The 19,851-nt window shown below is 41.4% G+C and overlaps 1 long non-coding RNA gene across 1 annotated transcript in view; it reads right to left on the bottom strand.

Annotated features, from left to right (window-relative positions):
- Nucleotides 1-19,134, bottom strand: part of LOC123520807 — a 42,342-nt gene extending 23,208 nt beyond the window's left edge. Inside the window, exon 1 of the long non-coding RNA XR_006679381.1 lies at nucleotides 19,084-19,134. This is a non-coding gene — a long non-coding RNA (uncharacterized LOC123520807). The remainder of the gene's footprint in view (nucleotides 1-19,083) is intronic.
- Nucleotides 19,135-19,851: the final 717 nt, after the last annotated feature.

The following is a 19,851-nucleotide window of genomic DNA, read 5'->3' as shown; positions in this document are numbered from 1 at the left end:
CACACGCTCGTTGAATCATGAAAAGCATACGAAAATAGAGCAAGAAGCTAACTCATGAAAGAAGAACACGTTACTTTCCATACATTTATAACAGCGGCGTGTTGGCATCGCAAACATGATGATCACGAGAAGCCACTCAGCGCGCCTCCTCCTCCTGACGAGGTTTTGTGCCGCGTTAAAAAAAAAAAAAAGAAGAGGAAAAAAAGAACTGTCGTTTTCAGCCTCTTCAATTCCGAGTCTTTCCTTCCTCCTTTATTTCGTCTCTTTACCTACTGTAGCTGTGCCTTCTTGTCAGGGCGCGCCATCTCCCGCCATATCACCATGTCTTGCCTCGCCCGTGTCCTCCAGCATACTCACCTAGTGTTTATCTTTCCGTGTGTGTGTGTGTGTGTGTGTGTGTGTGTGTGTGTGTGTGTGTGTGTGTGTGTGTGTGTGTGTGTGTGTGTTGAGTCTCGCTTCCTCCCTTCTGCCTATCCTGTAGTATCTTAACGAGTTACCAAACATTCATTATCACAATATCAAGGTACCTTTTTTTTCTCTCTCTTTAATCAATCTGCAAATTGACGCTCACCGTAAGTCCTCCATTTCCATACTTGTCGATTGCAAGTTCATCTATCTATCGGCGACTTTCTGTTTCTTCTATTTCTCTTGTTTTCCTTCTACATACTAGCATTTATGTATCCTGCGAATAACAACTGTCTTCTCGCCATCTATCTACCTTTTTACTAGTCTCTCTTCCCTCTCCTCAATTCTCTAGCACCCTTTTCTACCTCCTCCGCTTTCTGCCTTTCCTGTTCCTCTTGGTTTCCTTCTACAAACTATTATTTATGTATCCTGTGAATAAGAACTGTTCTCGCCGCCTATCTACCTTTACCAATCTCTATTCCCTCTCCTTAATTCTCCTGCACACTTCTCTACCTCTTCACCGCTTTCTGTCTCTATTTCTCTTGTTTTTCTTCTACAAACTAGTATTTATGTATCCTGCGAATAACAGCTGTCTTCTCGCCACCTATCTACCTTTACCAATCTCTGTTCCCTCTCCTTGACTCTCCTGCACCCTACTCTACCCCTTTCTTGAAACCAACACTTACTTATCCCACGAATCACGACCATTTTTATCTCCTCTCTAGTACCTTTCCCGATCTTCCTTCACCCTTCCTGTCCCTCTCCTCCACCCTACCGGCGCCTCTCCTCAGTGGCTACAGGAGTGGGGAAAATGTTCCTATAATGACTCCCAGGCAACTATATCAGCCCTATAATTTTCCTCGCAGGTTGACGCAGTAATGGGCGGGGAGGGGGCGGGGCGAGATGGCGCTGCTGGGTGATGACTGCCAGGCTTTCCGATAATGTCTGTTCGTTTCGCTCCGACACAGACACAAATTTCACTACCTGGGTGTAAAATCCTCTCGAATACACACATTTTGTATCGAATTGAATTGTTTTGGTCTTTTAAAAGGCATTACAACTATACCGCTGACTGGATGATCATTATGTAACAGAATATAGCGGTTTCTGTATGATAAATAAGAGTGAAATTCTAACTTGGAATACCGCATGTCTGTAAAATCTTTGTCATAAATACATAACAGTAATTTGTGTTTGATTAAAGTGTAACGTAAAAGAAAGCCATCACAACTAGCACTGACAGGATAAACAGTGTGCAAGAGAAGTAAACTTGTGGCTTCTGTAAGATGAATACCAGTGAAAATGTAACAGGAGAATATCGCACGGCTGTAAAATCTTGACATAATACGTAGTCGAATCTAGATGAAGTGAAGTAAAAATACATGGAATTTTAATTTGACATTTTGAAGTTAAATCCTGTTAAACATAGACATAAGGACTTTCACAGATACATATCACGCTACAGAAACGAGCAACTTTCAAAAGCATACCAATTAATGATGAGTAAGTGGAGAACATTGCACGCCAGCGCCTCTCATCACTGGAATGCGTGGCTGGTAAAAAGCAGAGGCAGGTGTTGGTCGCCTCGCACCAGAGCGTCGTGAATAACACAGACTTACGATGCGAGGAAACTCACCCACAAATGAGGCAATAAAATTGAGTTATCAGGTAGTAAATGAGTCCCTGGGTTTGTGCGCTTTCAGTGGCGGGGCGTGGGTGATCCTGACCCCATACTGCCAGCCTCCCTCATCCGCCGCCGCTGCTTCTTTTCCTCCTTCGCGTCCTTCACTTCTCCTCCTCCTCTTTTTCTTTCTCCTTCTCCTTTTCTTCTCCTCATCTTCCACGTCGTCTTCCTTCCACTAATCGTTTTCCTCCGCGTCGTTTTCCTCCTAATCCTCTTTTTCCTCCTCCTTTTATATTCTTCCCCATGCTTTCTTCTTTTCTTCCTCTCGTTCTCGTTCTTGTTCTCCCTCGTCTTTTCTCTTTCTCTCTCTCCTAAACCCACCACATCAAGTCTCCTCCACAGACCCGATCCATAAGTTTCACCACAATTGAAGACGAAACAGCGGACTTAATAATGATTCTTCTTGTCTCCCTGAAGGTGTTAAGTACCGCCGGAGAGTAACTGGAGCACCTCAGCTTAACGTTATCACCACCTGAGCGTGTGATCTCAGCGGCAATGAAGTTCAAGGTTGCGGAACATACGTAAAAACTAGCAACGTGGCTGGGCAGTGATATTAAGAACTGATAATTAGTGTACCTGTCTCGTGTGTTGTTACTTCTCTTTTTCCTCAGAGTAAAATTTAGTGATAACCAAGTGTTAGTTCGTGATCACAAAGCCCACACTCACTGTCGACTGTTGTGGTAGGATCATGCGAAGAGAGAAAAGAAGAGACATAAGTGTGGAGTAAAGTGATATAAACTATGATACAGAATAGGAAGAAGAGGAAGACCATGGTGCGTTTCCATATTCAATCCGGTTACTATTTGGTGATTTTATACAGCTTCAGAAACTCATGTGGGGAATTAAAATAGTGAAGACTGTAGCTTCTGACCTTCAAAGACCCTTCCTAATGTCAACAGAATTATCCAATGATACACAAATCTCAAGATAAAATTGTGTCCCAGTATTGAAGGGATTAAGATAGCTGGACTCTGTAAGAACATGGAACACAAGAAAATAGACTACAATTAGCAATCCCTGTATGAAACAAATCTTACTTATTCCCAACTATCATCGTCATCTGTATATTTATCTACTCTATAAATACTCCCTCATGACTAACTAAGAACTTGATTTCTGATGCATCAACCTCTTTTGCTCTCATACTCTTAAGAAGGGAAGGATCTGAGAGAGGCAACCGCCGGAGAAGGACCAGAGCTAAGGTATTTGGACTGGGTAAGGGAAGACTCAAGAGCAAACTAACTGCCGTTGGGTACAGCGTAAAAGATAGGATAGTGGAGGACAGCTATAAAAAAAAAGTCACATAGACAAAAGAAAGGATGTATAGAGAAAGAAAAACCACCAGGGAAGGAATAGAGACAGCCATCGAGTATCAGAAGGAGGAGAGAGAGAAAGAAAATACAAAGAAATACAAAGGGATATAAAAAAAAAGGATACTAAAAAGGCTGTCTGTATGCCTATTCTGCCACTACAGATTCTACAAGTAAGAGGCTGAAGGACACTAGGGTTTAAGGGAAGGAAAACAAAAGAGCATAGGAAGGGAGAAAGGCAAAGATATGATAGGAAAGGTTAAAAGAGAAGTGCTACAGTATATCTACTACAGTAACTAAATATATATATATATATATATATATATATATATATATATATATATATATATATATATATATATATCGGGGGGCATAAAGTACGTTATTTGAAGGACTGATGCGAGATTATTATCCAACCTTTGTTTAAAAGTTTCTATTGTATTACTACGGACAACATGTGCTGGGAGAGAGTTCCAAACATCCTTGTCTGATCTGATCTGATATGAGGAGAAGGAGGAGGAGGAGGAGGAAGAAGAAGAAGAGGAGAAGGAGGAAGATGGGGAGGAGGTGACAAGAGTGTGATGCGTCGGTCATAAAAAAAATGTAGCGACTGCGGAGCGACAAGAGACCGTAAAAAGATCGTAAAAAGGGAGCCAATGACACCCGTCCCGTCTGCCCACCTGATACAACCACCGCCTCACCATGTCGCCACCTGCCTCACCTTTGTCCTCAACCATTCCTTCACTGGCTGCTCCTCCCAAGCCTCGCCCTGACCTCCGCCCGCCACGCCACCACTAGCAAGATTTCCCAAAGTCACGCAGGCACAATTATCACACCATATAAACATTCTTGAGTCTACTGGAAGTCTAGAAAGAGAGAGAGAGAGAGAGAGAGAGAGAGAGAGAGAGAGAGAGAGAGAGAGAGAGAGAGAGAGAGAGAGAGAGAGAGAGAGAGAGAGAGAGAGAGAGAGAGAGAGAGAGAGAGAGTGTGTGTGTGTCTTAAGAGTTCTCGGTCTGGTTAAGATTTACGTATTCTGGGAAATGATCTGAAAACCGAAGCGAAGTATATGAAAAAAAAAAAAAATTCCCATCTGCCCAAAAGAAAAAGTTGAGAGAATTTATGTTGACCTCATTTCCAACACGGCGTGGACTGCGGAGGCCGTGTTATATCGGTTTACGGAATTCACTTTTAATACTTAATTCTGGAGGCTTAATATTTCACTGAAGTATGGAAGAGGAGGAGGATGCGGAGGAGGAAGAAGAGGAGAAGGAGGAGGAGGAGAAAGAAGAGGAGGAGGAGGAGGAAGAGGTGGTAAGAGAGAGATGAGAGTCACGGAAATCTTTGAAATCCTTTTGGTCATTCACATTTGCCTTTGTTCCTTTTACTTTTCGTTTTTTTTTTTTTTGCGCCACATCGAAGTGATTGATCGAATATAATTCACACATATAATTGGACCGTTTGATAATATTCATGTCACGTTATCTATTCACGAGGTTTTTGTGACCAATAAAGTGTCTATCTATCTATCTATCTATCTATGTATCTATCTGTCTTTCATAATTTTCACTGCTTAACCCGTCATTAACTTTAGCCAACTAATCCTCTAACTCCTATGGTTATTACTCTTTGTTATCACTCAGAACTGTATGAAAATAACTGACACATAAGAAAAATAACAGAAAACAAAAGAGTAATATCATTTTTTTTTAGAATAACAAAAAATGGACACGTAGAACAAAAAATAATACAAAAAAACAAGTTTATCCGTCACTTTTCTTCAAATATCAAGGAAATAGTCGAAAAATTTAATCTAACTGTGAGAAGAAACGAGAGTTGAAATACAGGAGAAAATAGCCAAAAAAAAATTCATCTAGCTGTGAGAAGAAACGAGAGATGAAGTACAGGAGGAAAGAGTCGATAAAATCATCTAGCTATGAAAAGAAACGAGCGATGAAATACAGGAAATAAAAGGACAGGAGCTTCTCTCGCCGTGGTAGGCCTCCCGACGCCCCATCACTCGCCTGGGCCTGGCATATGAAGCTGACACCACGGAAGACGATCAGTAATCAATGAATCACACGCCCGTATTTCCTCTTTATCGCTTTCATTGAATCCTAAATCTTGACGCCTCCATCTCACACTCCACACCTGTTCCTTATTCCCATAGTAACTGTCTCATATTTCTCCCTTCCTTTAGCTACACCTGAGTCTTCATTCTAGTACAAAGAGAGTAAGAACATAAGGAACTGTAAGAAGCTTGTAAGTCTACACGTGACAGTCCCTCTAGAAAATGTAACTACTTATGAGAGCCATACTCCATACACGGGCGGATAAGGCCCTTGTACAGAGCAAGCAGCTGGGAGGGAGAGAAAATGGACGAAGACGCCATAGGACACCTAACTTCTTGGAAGCTGATTTAGCAAGAGTAGAGATGTGAAATTTCCAGTTTAGATTTTTAGTGAAGGATAGACCGAGTGTGTTTAATGTAGAGGAGAGGGAAGTTGAGTGTTATTGAAGAAGAGAGGATAGTTGTCTGGAAGGTTATGTCGAGTAGATAGTTGTAGAAATTGAGTTTTTGAGGCATTGAACAAAACCAGGTTTTCTCTGCCCCAATCAGAAACAAGTGAAAGATCAGAAGTTAGGCGTCCTATAGCATCTCGCCTTGAGTCATTTAATTGTTGTTGGGTTGGGCGTCTGTTGAACGCTGTTGAATAATGCAGGGTGGTATCATCAGCATAGGAGTGGATAGGGCATTGAGTCAGATTTAGGAGATCATTGATGAATAATAGAAAGAGAGTGGGTGATAGGACAGAACCCTGTGGAACACCACTGTTGATAGTTTTAGGGAAGAACAGTGACCGTCTACTACAGCAGCAATAGAACGATCGGAAAGGAAACTGGAGATGAAGGTACAGAGAGAAGGATAGAATCCGTAGGAGGGTAGTTTAGAAATTAAAGATTTGTGCCAGACTCTATCGAAGGCTTTCGATATGTCAAGGCCGACAGCAAAGGTTTCACCGAAGTCCCTAAAGAGGATGACCAAGATTCAGTTAGGAAAGTAAGAAGATCACCAGTAGATCTGCCTTTACGGAAACCATACTGGCAATCAGAGAGAAGGTTGTGAGCTGATAGATGCCTCATTATCTTCCTATTAAGGATAGACTCAAAGGCTTTAGAAAGGCAGGAAATCAAAGCTATAGGGCGGTAGTTAGAAGGATTGGAGTGGTCACCTTTTTAGGGACAGGTTGAATGTGAGCAAACTTCCAGCAAGAAGGATAAATAGAAGTAGAGACACAGATGAAGAACTTACCTAATGTCCTTTTCCGTATCAATAAACTAACAATGTGAATATTATGTCAATTTTAGGTATGTTTGACTCTATTTGTAAAGCATTTTTATTCTATCTTCTTATTATTCGCTTTTCTTCTTTCCTTCTCTATCTTTTGACCGTCTTGTACCATCACAGTGGATGTAACTGTACGATCGGACTCAAATTCAGTTTTCTACCACGTGAAGTGTTTTTAGTGCATTGCTTATCAGATAGACTGAAAAGTTGCCAAATCACTATGTAGTTGTTATATGTATAATTAAGGAAATAAGGTACAATTGTGTTAGTGAAGTTTATTAGCCTTATAATCCTGGATAACGAAAAATATCCTTCATTTGTTAAAATCCTCTGATCGTGTGTAGAATATAGTTATGTAAGCATGTTGTGGTATCGTAAATGTAGATCGATTAGTATCTGACATTTTTACAACTAAACTGGTTCAAAGGGAACTGTTTTTTTTTTTTTTGTTGTTGTTGCACCTTTTAGGGAGCTGCAGCTTAACGGGGTTTTCTTTTTCTTTTTTTTCCTGTCCATGTAGCTTTTCTCTCTCTTGCCACTTTACATATTGATAAACTAAATGCCTAAACATTTATTGGTTTACCTTTATCTTTCTGTTTTATTTGTATATCTATAATCTATTCACTGATATTTTGTATCTGGTCTCACTCGCGATATAAAGTTCAAGACAAAACCACAGGTGTAATTTCACGTCACACGAACAATGGCGACAAAGTTTGTTGATTTCTCAGAGGCACTCCAAACTTCTATTTCGATTCTCAAACTTTTCAGCTTAACAGTGTCAACGCATCACGCGGGATGAACTTTTTTATCCACGTTAAATCTTTTATGAAATTCAGTTTGCACATCGGTGTCTAAATCCCAGTGTTGAATGTCGCCCACCCAGTGCCCACAGCGGTGACCAGGGTGCCGCCGACCCTTCGTCAGTCTCCCTCCTTGGTGCTGTTACATTGAACGGACAGCTCAGGTAGCCGAGTAACGGTTGCCCTACCTGAGATTTAAATTTAGGTGAAAAGGCCATTGGTTCAGCATTACCAACGCTTTTCCTTCACCATAGATGGGAAGTAAATCATGTTCCAGTAACTGCTAGAAATTCTTAACCTCAGAACGTTTAGTCAATGTCATATTCCCATAACGGTAACTTCAGATCATGAGTTGCATGAAACAGGATGTGCATAGATAATGATGCATTTCATCTTTGTCACTACCGGAAACTGATCATTAACTGATATAAAGAAATTCAATACCCAAAACAATGAATCAGCATCATTAATATATATATTTCAATAAAGGCAAAGTACGTACAAGCTTCGTACAAAACTGAGTACGCAAAACAAAATATATAAAAAAAACTTCATGTGATTTGTCAAGAGATTAATTTTCATTGCACAGAATAAGCTAATAAAAAGTCCACGAACTAATAAGACTAGCCAGGGACGACCGTGGCTCAGCATAATGAAGGAGTTGATTAGTCTTCCCACCACCATACCAGGAGGATTTTTTTCGTCTGCTACAAGTTGGCAGGTTCCTTCCATCTATTAGCGTTTGATGGGCCCGAGTTGGATATAAAAAATCAAACCCTAAATGACTTCAACATTAACCCAAACAAGTGATTCCATCATGTACAAAATCATTCGTAAAAAAAAAAATCATTATAAAAAAAAAAAATCCATTAATCGTATTCTCAACTTTTTCCATGTTTTTTTTTTTTTTTGCAGGAAACATAATATCGATCAGTTAATTAATCCATAGATCATTTCGTATCACATCAATACACATCAAATCTAATGAACTTAACCCCTTCAGTACTGGGACACGTTTTCACTTTGAGATTTGTGTACGATTAGACCATTTTATTTACATTAGGAAGGGTTTAGGAAGGTCAGAAGATTAATGTTCCCAGTCTTCACTGTTTTAATCCTCCACATGAGTTTCTGAAGCTGTGTAAAATCATCAAATAGTAAGCGGAATAAATATGGAAACGCGTCATTGTGTGGAAGGGATTAAGGCTATTACTTTTCCAGGTGTCTGTAGTGCATCAATAATCTTATCCACCTCATCACTTCAAACTGGCAACACGTGCAGTTACAGGGGCAGTGGAGGACATAAATGAGCCAGCCGCTATAACTTCCCGCCAACACACGCCTACTTGATTTCTACTTTTCCTACAATACAGTTAACCACGCCACCATGACTCAGAGACGCGGGCAACCAAACTAGGCAGACCCACTAAGAGGAATTAGACCAAATGTGTTCCCGGTAAGACGCGTCCAGCCAGCAAGAGCTTAACATCTCCACAAGGCACCCATACCCCTGCACTGGCGCCCACATCTCTACGCTTTCACTCGCATCCTTAAACTGGCGCTCATACCTTTACACTGATACCCTTACCGGACACAGAGGAAGAGAGAAAGCTGAAGTGACGGGCGCATTTCATTTGGGCTAAGAGAGGTTTTACTTGGGGGAAAAAAGAGAAAAACTAGTCCTTCTATCTCTAAAGTAAAAACGGAAAGGTTTCTCAAGTCTTTTTCTCGAAGTTAAGCATCTTTTTTTTATCTTCAGAATCTGCACACCTTTCAGCTTACACTCAGCGGCTGTGCTTCCACGTAGTCACTCTCACTTGCATGTTTAGGGTAATTCATAGCTTTTATGATTGTTTTTCCCCAGTCATCAGAACTATTTCAAACTTTTACAACTGGTTTTGCTGTTTGTTCGCCTCATTTCAACATCTCCATTCTTCAAATTCACATCAACCCGATATAAGAATCCGTCAAATATCAAACTTTTCTTTCCTGTAAGATTTTGAGATGGTGCCTGCCTTGTCCTGGTATCGAGGTAGGAAGAAGTGAAAGCTCTCTCTATGATCTTTGCCCACAGAGAAAAAGAAAGAAGCGAATGACTGTGTGCGGCATTTACAAAACCTCCTTGATTCATAGCTTGTCCTGGTAACGAGGTAACAAGAAGTGAAGGCTCTCTCTATAATCTTTGCCCCACTGAGAGAGAGAGAGAGAGAGAGAGAGAGAGAGAGAGAGAGAGAGAGAGAGAGAGAGAGTAGCTGTGTGCTGCTAGTTACAAAACCTCCTTGATTCAAAACTATTCTAAAACGTATCTTGCCTAAATGCTGGCTACTATTTCACGAACTTCTCGGAATGTTCTCCCCTGAATGATGAAACAAACAGTTGTCCAAAAGATAGATTAGACAGAGTAACTACTTGTATATTTTTGCCGGAATAAAACGTACACTGCAATGACGACCGTTGGTGCAGAGAAGGTTGGCTTATTATCATTATTATTATCATTACCGTTATTATTTTTGTCTTTACTCTCGCTACCCTCATTATTATCATTGTTATTGTCATTGCTGTCATCATCGTCATCATCATAAAAATTTGGTAAGGGACATTAAAGAAGAATCATAAAACTTATGTGTTGATGCACCACCAAACCACAGTCGCATCAATGACCGACAGTGGCTATAATAAATGAACGGAAAATGACAGCAAGGAAAATACAAAAGATAAAACGATGATTAAGACCACAGAGAATATTTTTGCTCCATAATGTACTCTGAAAAACTTATGATTGTGAGGTGATGATGATGATGATGATGATGATGATGATGATGATGATGATGATGATGGTGATGATGATGATGATGATGACGATGATGATATAACAAAAGATAGAAGATACACGGTAAACAAAGATAAATCGAGTTTTCTTCCTTCTTTTACACTTATATAAATACCTAACGCTGTTGATAAAGCAATTTTCTAGCTAGACTATCAGATCACGATGAGAGAGAGAGAGAGAGAGAGAGAGAGAGAGAGAGAGAGAGAGAGAGAGAGAGAGAGAGAGAGAGAGAGAGAGAGAGAACGAGGGAAAATAGACAAAGATAAGAAAGAAAATGTAGGCACACATTGATGGAAACAAACAAAGATAGACATGAAGACAAAGAGAAACGAGAGAGAGAGAGAGAGAGAGAGAGAGAGAGAGAGAGAGAGAGAGAGAGAGAGAGAGAGAGAGAGAGAGAGACACCCAGTCACTGGAGAGCCTTTTATCATCACAGGTTTATGTGAAGGTGAAACCGCAACTGAAAATTCTTCCCTGACGTTTCTCGTTTCAGACTTATGTGTTCTATTCAAGGGTTAATCTCAAGGCATCCCAATGGCAAACAGGGGCCATTCATTGAAGCAAGCAGAGCAAGCTAAGTAAAGTAACAATTCCGAACCATTACTCCCCGGATTTCAAGACTCATTTTCTCTCTCCTGCGTCCTTCCCTTCCATATATCCCAGCTTACAAACGCTATTCCATTTTTCATTAGAGGGTATACATCAACAATAACTCTAAGCCATTACTGCACTCGTTTCAAGCCTCATTGTGTCATTAACCTACCCTCCATACATCTTCACTTACAAATAGAACCCCATTTTTCATTTTATGCAGTGTTTGACAAGCAAATCGGTGTGTCTGAAGCAATGTCGAGCATAAAGCAAAGGCAGGACTGGAGCTGCACTACGCTAATTAAGACACGAGCTATGAGACAAAGCATCCGAAACGTGTCTCGCGGCGGGTGAGTGGAAGCAAACACCGGCAGGACAGGACAGGACAGGACAGGAGGCGGAAAGGGAGAGCTGGGTGGGTCCTGGGAGCTCCCTGGTGGCGCGATGGGAACATATGGCGCTTAAAGGCAGTAAAAGTGAGAGTTATCTGTTAAAAACGGCGACGACCGCTTAACCAATCATCGCGTGGTTTGTTTAAGAGAGCGACGGCCTTTACGGAGGCACAGTAAAAGATGTTATGAAGATTAAAGTAGTGAGATCAATGAAAGAGGAGAGTCTTGCCCCTCTACTGTGCTGACTAAAGCCAAACTAGTCTTAATAATACTAGTAATTCGAATTCGATTGTGTGAGAGAGAGAGAGAGAGAGAGAGAGAGAGAGAGAGAGAGAGAGAGAGAGAGAGAGAGAGAGAGAGAGAGAGAGAGAGAGAGAGAGAGGCATTAAGATCAGTAATAAAGAAAAATGTTACAAAACTATAGACAATTGTAGTTAACCTCTGCAACACTTCTTGACGAGGAAAACAAACGTCTCCAAATGTCCACTACGAAATGAATGTTGGGAATATTCTAGAAGCAAGCAGGAAGACCCCTTGTCCCCCTGTGTGTGAAGGCTTCTGAGCCCAATGCAATCAATGGGTCTGCACGCCACCAATCTTTACGTGAAAGCTTTCTATATTGTCACGATTCGCTTGATGCAGTGTAATATCTATTCTGAAATGAAAAGGAGTGGCGGCCAACTTTTAATCAAGAGAGAGAGAGAGAGAGAGAGAGAGAGAGAGAGAGAGAGAGAGAGAGAGAGAGAGAGAGAGAGAGATTTGTATACATTTTTTTTTAAAGCAAGAGAGGAAACCTTCCAAAGGCAACAAAATATAAAAAAAAGGCCCACTTGAAATGCCGGTTCCTTAAAGATTGATATATAATTAGCCAGAAGTCAGGGAGAAATGTCTCGAAACCTCCCTCTTAAAAGAAGTCAAGTCGTAAGAAGATGGAAATACAGAAGCAGGCAGGGAGTTCCAGAGTTTACCAGAGAGTATATCAAGAAGCCACTGTATTCTCTAACATTTACATATACAAAGCAATCAACTTCTTTTGCCGTCATAATCATCCCTCAGTTCTCAAAGACTAAGTAAAGTTTTTCCCTCACATTAACATCCACTGAGAACCATTACCTTCAACTTAAACATGCGCAGCAATAAGTGCCTTTCAAAACTTCCCCAACCGTGTCGTGGTGGTCTTTTGTTGCGGGTGATTGGTCTCTCTGTGACGGAAAATTGCGTTATTAATCCTCGCCTTGACGTGAAGGTGTAGAGTTTTAGTAAAGTTATAATTGCCGATAATGAAACCTAGGAGAGCATAGGCGACACGGCGTTGTCCGCGGAATTATCAAATTAACGATTTCCTGACGTGAGTGGGCAGTAATTGAGGTCTCTCTGGATATCATTAAAAGCAAAAGAACATTGGAGAGCCTACAAGAAGTTAGTACCCCACAAGGTTATATTCACCTGCCATTCCTTTCCGTTAATTCATCCTATCTTTTACAGCTCCCCATGACTCGGATATACCAGTCCCTCGCTGCTGCAGTCACAAATTAGTGCTGCATATAGCAAGGATGACGTAAGCAAAGTTCTGAGTACTATTAATCAGGAGAGATCAAGAAATATACTGTACTGGCTTCAATCTTGATTAGGAAGAGAGAGAGAGAGAGAGAGAGAGAGAGAGAGAGAGAGAGAGAGAGAGAGAGAGAGAGAGAGAGAGAGAGAGAGAGAGAATTGATATCATAACAGGAGTTCCACTTGTAGTCCTGGTGGATTTTTGTAGCTTCCTTGTAAGTTGTTACTTTCTTGGAGCAACAGACAAGTAACAAACGCAAGAGTTAACCAGTACTCTCAATTATTCATACCTTCCTCTGGTAAACTCTGGAACTCCCTGCCTGCTTCTGTATTTCCATCCTCCTACGACTTGACTGGGATGTTTCAAAACATCCCAGTATTTCAAGTGGGCCGTTTTTTTAATCTTTTGATACCCTTGGCTGGTTTCCCTCTTGCATAAAAAAAAAAAAAAAACATGGAGGAAAAAAAAAAGAAACACTCTGATCGAATACAGATATTCACAACTGCAACCTGCTCACGTCACTACTCACCCTGGTGGTATTTTATCAAAGGAACCTTTTGTTACCTTAGCGTTTCTTATGTTTTCTGCCAACCCGATTCCTTGTCTTGCTCCACGTCTGCCCTGCCGTCCCCCTCCTTCCCTCGTGTTGTCCCCGTCGGCTCTTTGTTCTCATTCACATTCAATATCACTTGATGAATGAAACACGAAGGCGGGAGTGTGGCAATACTGAATATTGAACACAAACATTCAGTATTAGAGAACTCTGTTGTATCTTTCCAATACCCGGCAAGGGGGCCGGGCGAGGGCGCTTCTGGGAGGTGTGGCCTAAACTGATTCAAGCAGTCAGGCTAAGGGGGAAGTCAAATTCTTAAAAGCAAACAATAAAAATAAAAGCTAATCGCGTTAAGCCATGACAGTTGTTTGACAATTGCCCCAAACGGAAAGAAAATAGGATCATGCTATTTACAAGAGTAATGTTTAAACAGTTAACGCGATTACTGAAACTGAATATTTATGAGATAAAAAGTGGTTTTCATTATCCCGAAGTGGTGAAAATAATTAATTCTGAAGGTTCGAGGTAATAAAGTAATGGTAATATCGTTAATATAAAGCTTATGACCACAAGCACACGTCACTTAACCGACTCAGAAACCAGTATTGATCTCCAAATGTTGCTCAAACGTCTTTTGAGAAGCAAAGAAACATTTTTTCACGTTCTTGTGTTATAAGACTTGGACAATTGTTGGAGGCACAAGAATGGTCAGTGGTCCTTGTCAGGGCGAGTGAGCGATGAGAGGGAAAGAGGCAATTTGTCCAGAAAGGGAGTCAGGACACAACTTTCCAGAGCAGCAAACAATACTTCACAGTCTATACAGGCAATATGGACGTACACAGACTTTTCTTTCCGGCCATCAAACAAAAAGAAAACAGATAAAGACGACTTTTTAATTGACGCTTTTAATTAAATGATTGCCACGCTGGAGGGACGCGATAAAAGATAAACACATGCATCATCCTCAATTAAGTTTAACGAGTTCAAGGCTCCGTGTTCACCTTGAGACGTGCACGCAACACTCGGGGTCGGGAAGGGCTAGGTCAGTCTTATAATCTCCTGCCACATTCAATTAGTGACAAACATTTTCCTGCATTCCTAAATTCTTGACAGTCTCCTTGAAAGACGTGATATGTGGCGAATTATTATTAGTGCGTTAGTTGACGTGATATTTTTGGAAAACGCTAACCACAGAAGTGAGAGGAAAGAGTTGCTTGAGGTATTAATCGCTAACTAATGTACACTATCGCCTGATCGACCCCTTAGTGATCAGCCATGACTATCTGATTGCTAGTTCACTACAGCGCGACATCTGTTACTGCATCTTTGTTATTCCTCACGATTTTAACCCTTTCAGTACTGGAACGCATTTCTTACCATGAGTTTTGAGTATGATTAGACGATTTTATTCAGATTAGGGATGGTATATGGAGGTCAGAAGATTAATGGCCAGAGTATTTACTATTTTAATACTAATATAGGTATCTAAAGCTGTATAAAATCACCAAATAATAAACAGAATAAATATGAAAACGCGTCATGGTACTGAAGGGGTTAATCAGCGAAACTTTAAAGGAAAAGTAATTTGAAGTACTTGATCACTCAGAGCCGTGTTTCGAAATTATGCCCAATACCTCCGTCGGGCAATTTCATTAAGCTAACATACAACGACATAGCATTCAAAGGCTGAAACAACAAAGCGTTTACAGTAACCAATAATGCTGACCTTCTGTGGCTTTGGTCTGTGCTGCAGCCACCCACCAGGTACTCGTGCTACTAAAGTGGTGTGAGTTGAGTGTGGTGAGGCCTTCACGTGTATGGGAGTCACAAATTAGAGCAGCAGCGTCAGCAGCATCTGGAGTATGTTCACCTTTGATATCTCATCCTGAAAGACCATCCCTTGAGGCTCCCTTCACTATATTCGGCATAGGAGGTCAACACCCCTTAGCCCGCCCCCAGGCCACGCGCCTCAATTATAAACTCCTCCCACGCCCTCCTCGCCCCTCGTCCCCGCCTCTCAGTCCTTCCTACTCAGACCAACCCTTTCTGGCTCTCTCATATAAATATAATTCACTCTCGGCCTTGTTCTTGTTATGTACGTTAGTGGTGTATGCTGTCTGTTTTTCCTCTATCTTTGTTTAAATCCCTTTCTGAGTCATGGAATCGAGATATAATTAATTCACAACCGCCTTGTCTTTGCTGTAGATGTCATGGCTTATGGTTTTCACGCCTATGTTCTTTAAATATTCTGTTTTCATAGGATTTCCTGCTTAAATAATTTTCTCTTTCTTCTTTATAAAACACCAATGTAATTTCCTCCGAATGATTTTTTTTTTTTTTTATCTTTTTTCCCCTGCGCTCACACTCACACACACACACACACACACACACACACACACTATCTAATCTTTGCGAGTCTTGAGCCATCTTCTTTGACGGCAGCCACGCACTAATCCCCACCGGGTCTGCCACCTCTGTTCGTTATGAATACTCCATAATCGGATCTGTTGCTTCGCCGTACCTCCCTAACATGACTTTCTCCCTGCCACTGACACACAAGCTTCGCAGCCGCCCTGATCACCTGCGCATTTCCGTCCAAAAGAGTATATCTATTTCATCAATCTCCTCACCACGTCTCTATTTTCGTGTTTCTACTGGTATTTCTATCTCCCTCACCCCACACCTGTGTCTATATGATTCATAGTAGTCGTCAGTTACACGTCTTGTTTCTGTCCACGGTCTTGCGCCACTCCAGTTCACATTTTACCACTCTCGCCCAGTTTCTTGACATTCCTCAGCCGTGAATCCTTGCCGTTTAGGAATTGTTTGTTTTCCTCCCTACCTGTTTCCTGGAAGCCTTTGTTAGATTCAGTCGATCGTCTGTCTCTCTCTCTCTCTCTCTCTGTCTCTGTCTCTCTCTCTCTCTCTCTCTCTCTCTCTCTCTCTCTCTCTCTCTCTCTCTCTCTCTCTCTGTGTGTGTGTGTGTGTGTGTGTGTGTGTGTGTGTGTGTGTGTGTGTGTGTGTTTATATCGTCCTATTATATATGTGTCTGCTCTGTCTGTCTGTCTGTCTGTTTGTCTCTGTCTCTCTCTGTCTGTCTGTCTGTCTGTCTGTCTGTCTGTCTGTCTGTCTGTCTGTCTGTCTGTCTGTCTGTCTGTCTGTCTGTCTGTCTCTCTCTCTCTCTCTCTCTCTCTCTCTCTCTCTCTCTCTTCATATGATTTATTTCTACAATTTCCTCTCTCGTCATTAATGGACTTAGTTTGTATCCTTTCACAATCCTCCCTCCATTTCTTTCCTTCCTTCCTTCCTTTTATTTTGCCTGTCCTTCACGTGAGCAATCCGAATTTAACAAAAGTATTCCACTCGCTATAACTCAGTCAATTTATTATCATTATGTGGAAGGAGGAACGACAGCGGTGACCTTGACAGAGAGAGAGAGAGAGAGAGAGAGAGAGAGAGAGAGAGAGAGAGAGAGAGAGAGAGAGTCATATGGCGCATCTGATATATCTATTTACCAACGTAGTATCTTAGTATGAATGATTACCACATGAAAACAAAACAGGATGCAATAACATTAGAGACGCATTATCTTAAAACAAATGTAATACATATTGGAAACTTGAACTTATGAAGAGAGAGAGAGAGAGAGAGAGAGAGAGAGAGAGAGAGAGAGAGAGCAACTCTCCGCCTTGTCTATTCTCTATCACCCGCTGTTGCCAATCTAAGGTTATTGAGGGCACTACACCTAATCAATTTGACCTCGCTCGATGCAACTGGCTTCACGGAAAGGGTCACTCGCTACTAACGTGGTAAAAACTCGGCCGCTCCAGTGCCCCAATGTTGATACAGGGAGAACTTCACAGTGTAACTCGCTGCTTCCAGTTGCTGCCTTGTGCTGTATTGGGTGCAGTCCAGTCCATTAATCAGTCTTGGTTCGTTTACCCTCCAGATATAATCAACGGTGTCCCTCTGTGGTGTGTGTGTGTGTGTGTGTGTGTGTGTGTGTGTGTGTGAACCGTACCTCTCATTCAGACGTATTACTGCTGGCTACAGGAAAGGAAGGTTAGGTATGGTGTCGTTTAGAGTTTGACGCTGGTCTCATTTGTGTGTTTTTGGGTCTATTTGTTTGTTCTCCTCCCAGTCAGGAATGTCTTCAAATGCTACAGAGGTGATTAGTTGAGTTTTCTTATGGGAATTTTTCATTGGCAGTGCAGAATTCGTGTAAAGCATTTATAAAACTCAGGGAATATCTCTGGAAATTGAGGAGAAAAAAAATATACGAGCCTCTTAAGTAATCAATTGTAAATCGTGGTAAAGGACACATTTTTTTCCTATTTTTCCGCTAACAAATTATACTTCACTGACATTTTAAGGCATTTTCTATCCTTATTTGCTTGGGAACCTTCACATGTCGGTATGCATTAGCTGCGTAAAAGCGACGACAATAATTCCAACTAAAGTGACGTATTCTATTTAAGTTACTATATAAAAACAAAAGAAATAGTATAACTGACACGGGCGTGCTTTCATTTCACCCACATCACGAACAAATAGCGGAAGTATGGCTCAGAAGCACCACCACCAGCACATCAGCATCCCATAGCGTTATTTAGATTCTATGGGCCAGTACCGTAAACTCATTTGATAAGCGAAAACATTACGGCACCCAACCCTTGACAATGAAGAGGTATTGCAATGAACGGTATTCCAGCCCACGTGACCATGACTCCTGCGGCCAGATGCTTCCTTATTTAACTGGCCAGCCCTCGCAGTGCTCTATTCCATCTCGTCTCCCTCACTGAAATCCCGCAATGTTTTCTTCCCGAATCCTCTCCAATCCCGAGCTCCGCCATCGTTGTCAGAAGCACAACAGGCACGTTCTGTTTCCTATATTGTGATTTTACTCCCTCTCCTCTATTACTGCGAGACATTCACCTTCCTGGATTCGGTCAAGAGCACTCAATTTCACGCAATACCATTAAATTAACCCCACGCCTCATCTTGGACCGAGCCTTCCATTGCGCCGCCATACCGATCTCGCCAGGGAATGAAATAACCATCGCCACTCATGGCTAACCGGCAGAGAGAGAGAGAGAGAGAGAGAGAGAGAGAGAGAGAGAGAGAGAGAGAGAGAGAGTAATTTTTATATCCTCAATCATATGAAATGACTATAAACAATAACACACTCATCCTGAACAGGCATGGACTAAGAGAGAGAGAGAGAGAGAGAGAGAGAGAGAGAGAGAGAGAGAGAGAGAGAGAGAGAGAGAGAGAGAGAGAGAATGATACTAATTTTTATATCCTCAATCATATGAACTGACTATAAACAATAACACACTCATCCTGAACAGGCATGAACTAAGAGAGAGAGAGAGAGAGAGAGAGAGAGAGAGAGAGAGAGAGAGAGAGAGAGAGAGAGAGAGAGAGAGAATGCTACTAATTTTGATATCCCCATTCGCATTAACTAACCATAAACAATAACACTCACCCTGAACATGCATACAATAATACAGAGAGAGAGAGAGAGAGAGAGAGAGAGAGAGAGAGAGAGAGAGTGATACTAATTTTAATATCCCCAATCATACAAACTAACCATAAACAATAACGTACTCACCCTGAACACGCATGCACTAATCTCTCCACTCCGTCACCACGAGAAACACACGCTGAAATGATGAAGACTCGTAGAAGATACTCGAATCCACTCAAATCAGTCGAAACAGCGAGGCGAGACTGTACGACACATGAGGACTGAACCCTCGATTCAGACAAAGCAGAGAGGATGAGCCACATTACTCTGTCTCTTTCACTCTCGTAATGGTGAGAAAGAGGCATGTACAGTGTGAATCATAGAGATCTTGTATAGAAAAGGGGGGAAAATAAGAGGCTGGACAGTACGAAGAAAAGTTAGTGAGATACCCAACAGATAAATAGCTATACACACTGAATCATGGAGAGTTGTTTCACTGTGTTTATTTATCTATCGGGGTGGAATTTTGGTGGTGATGAAACAATGAACCCATGTATCGAGACAGTGAAGCTTATCTCTCCCTACACTGTCGCCTCTGAACTCCCAGCCTCACATCCTCTTCCTTCCATAGCCGCTTCTCATCTTCACCACTTACTTCCATCACAGCCACACGTCGCCTCACTACTTGCTTACCACTCAATATCACAACAAAAGACAATACGAACATCCTAAATTAAGAGTGATTACATTGCAAATAAATGATCAATTGTTGCATTAATAAGACAGATTCTGGCACCTCCACTTGCTGTCAGAAGGTTGCCAGGTAGCCCCATCTTTCGTAAATCTATTATAATGATACCAATCGTTGGGAAAGTACAGATAATTCAAGTGTATATGATTAAAGTACATATT

Source organism: Portunus trituberculatus, chromosome 47 (assembly GCF_017591435.1).
Source record: "Portunus trituberculatus isolate SZX2019 chromosome 47, ASM1759143v1, whole genome shotgun sequence".
Taxonomy (NCBI): Eukaryota; Metazoa; Arthropoda; class Malacostraca; order Decapoda; family Portunidae; genus Portunus; species Portunus trituberculatus.
The sequence above is the reverse complement of the archived record's forward strand: the minus strand, read 5'-3'. Positions and strand labels throughout refer to the sequence as shown.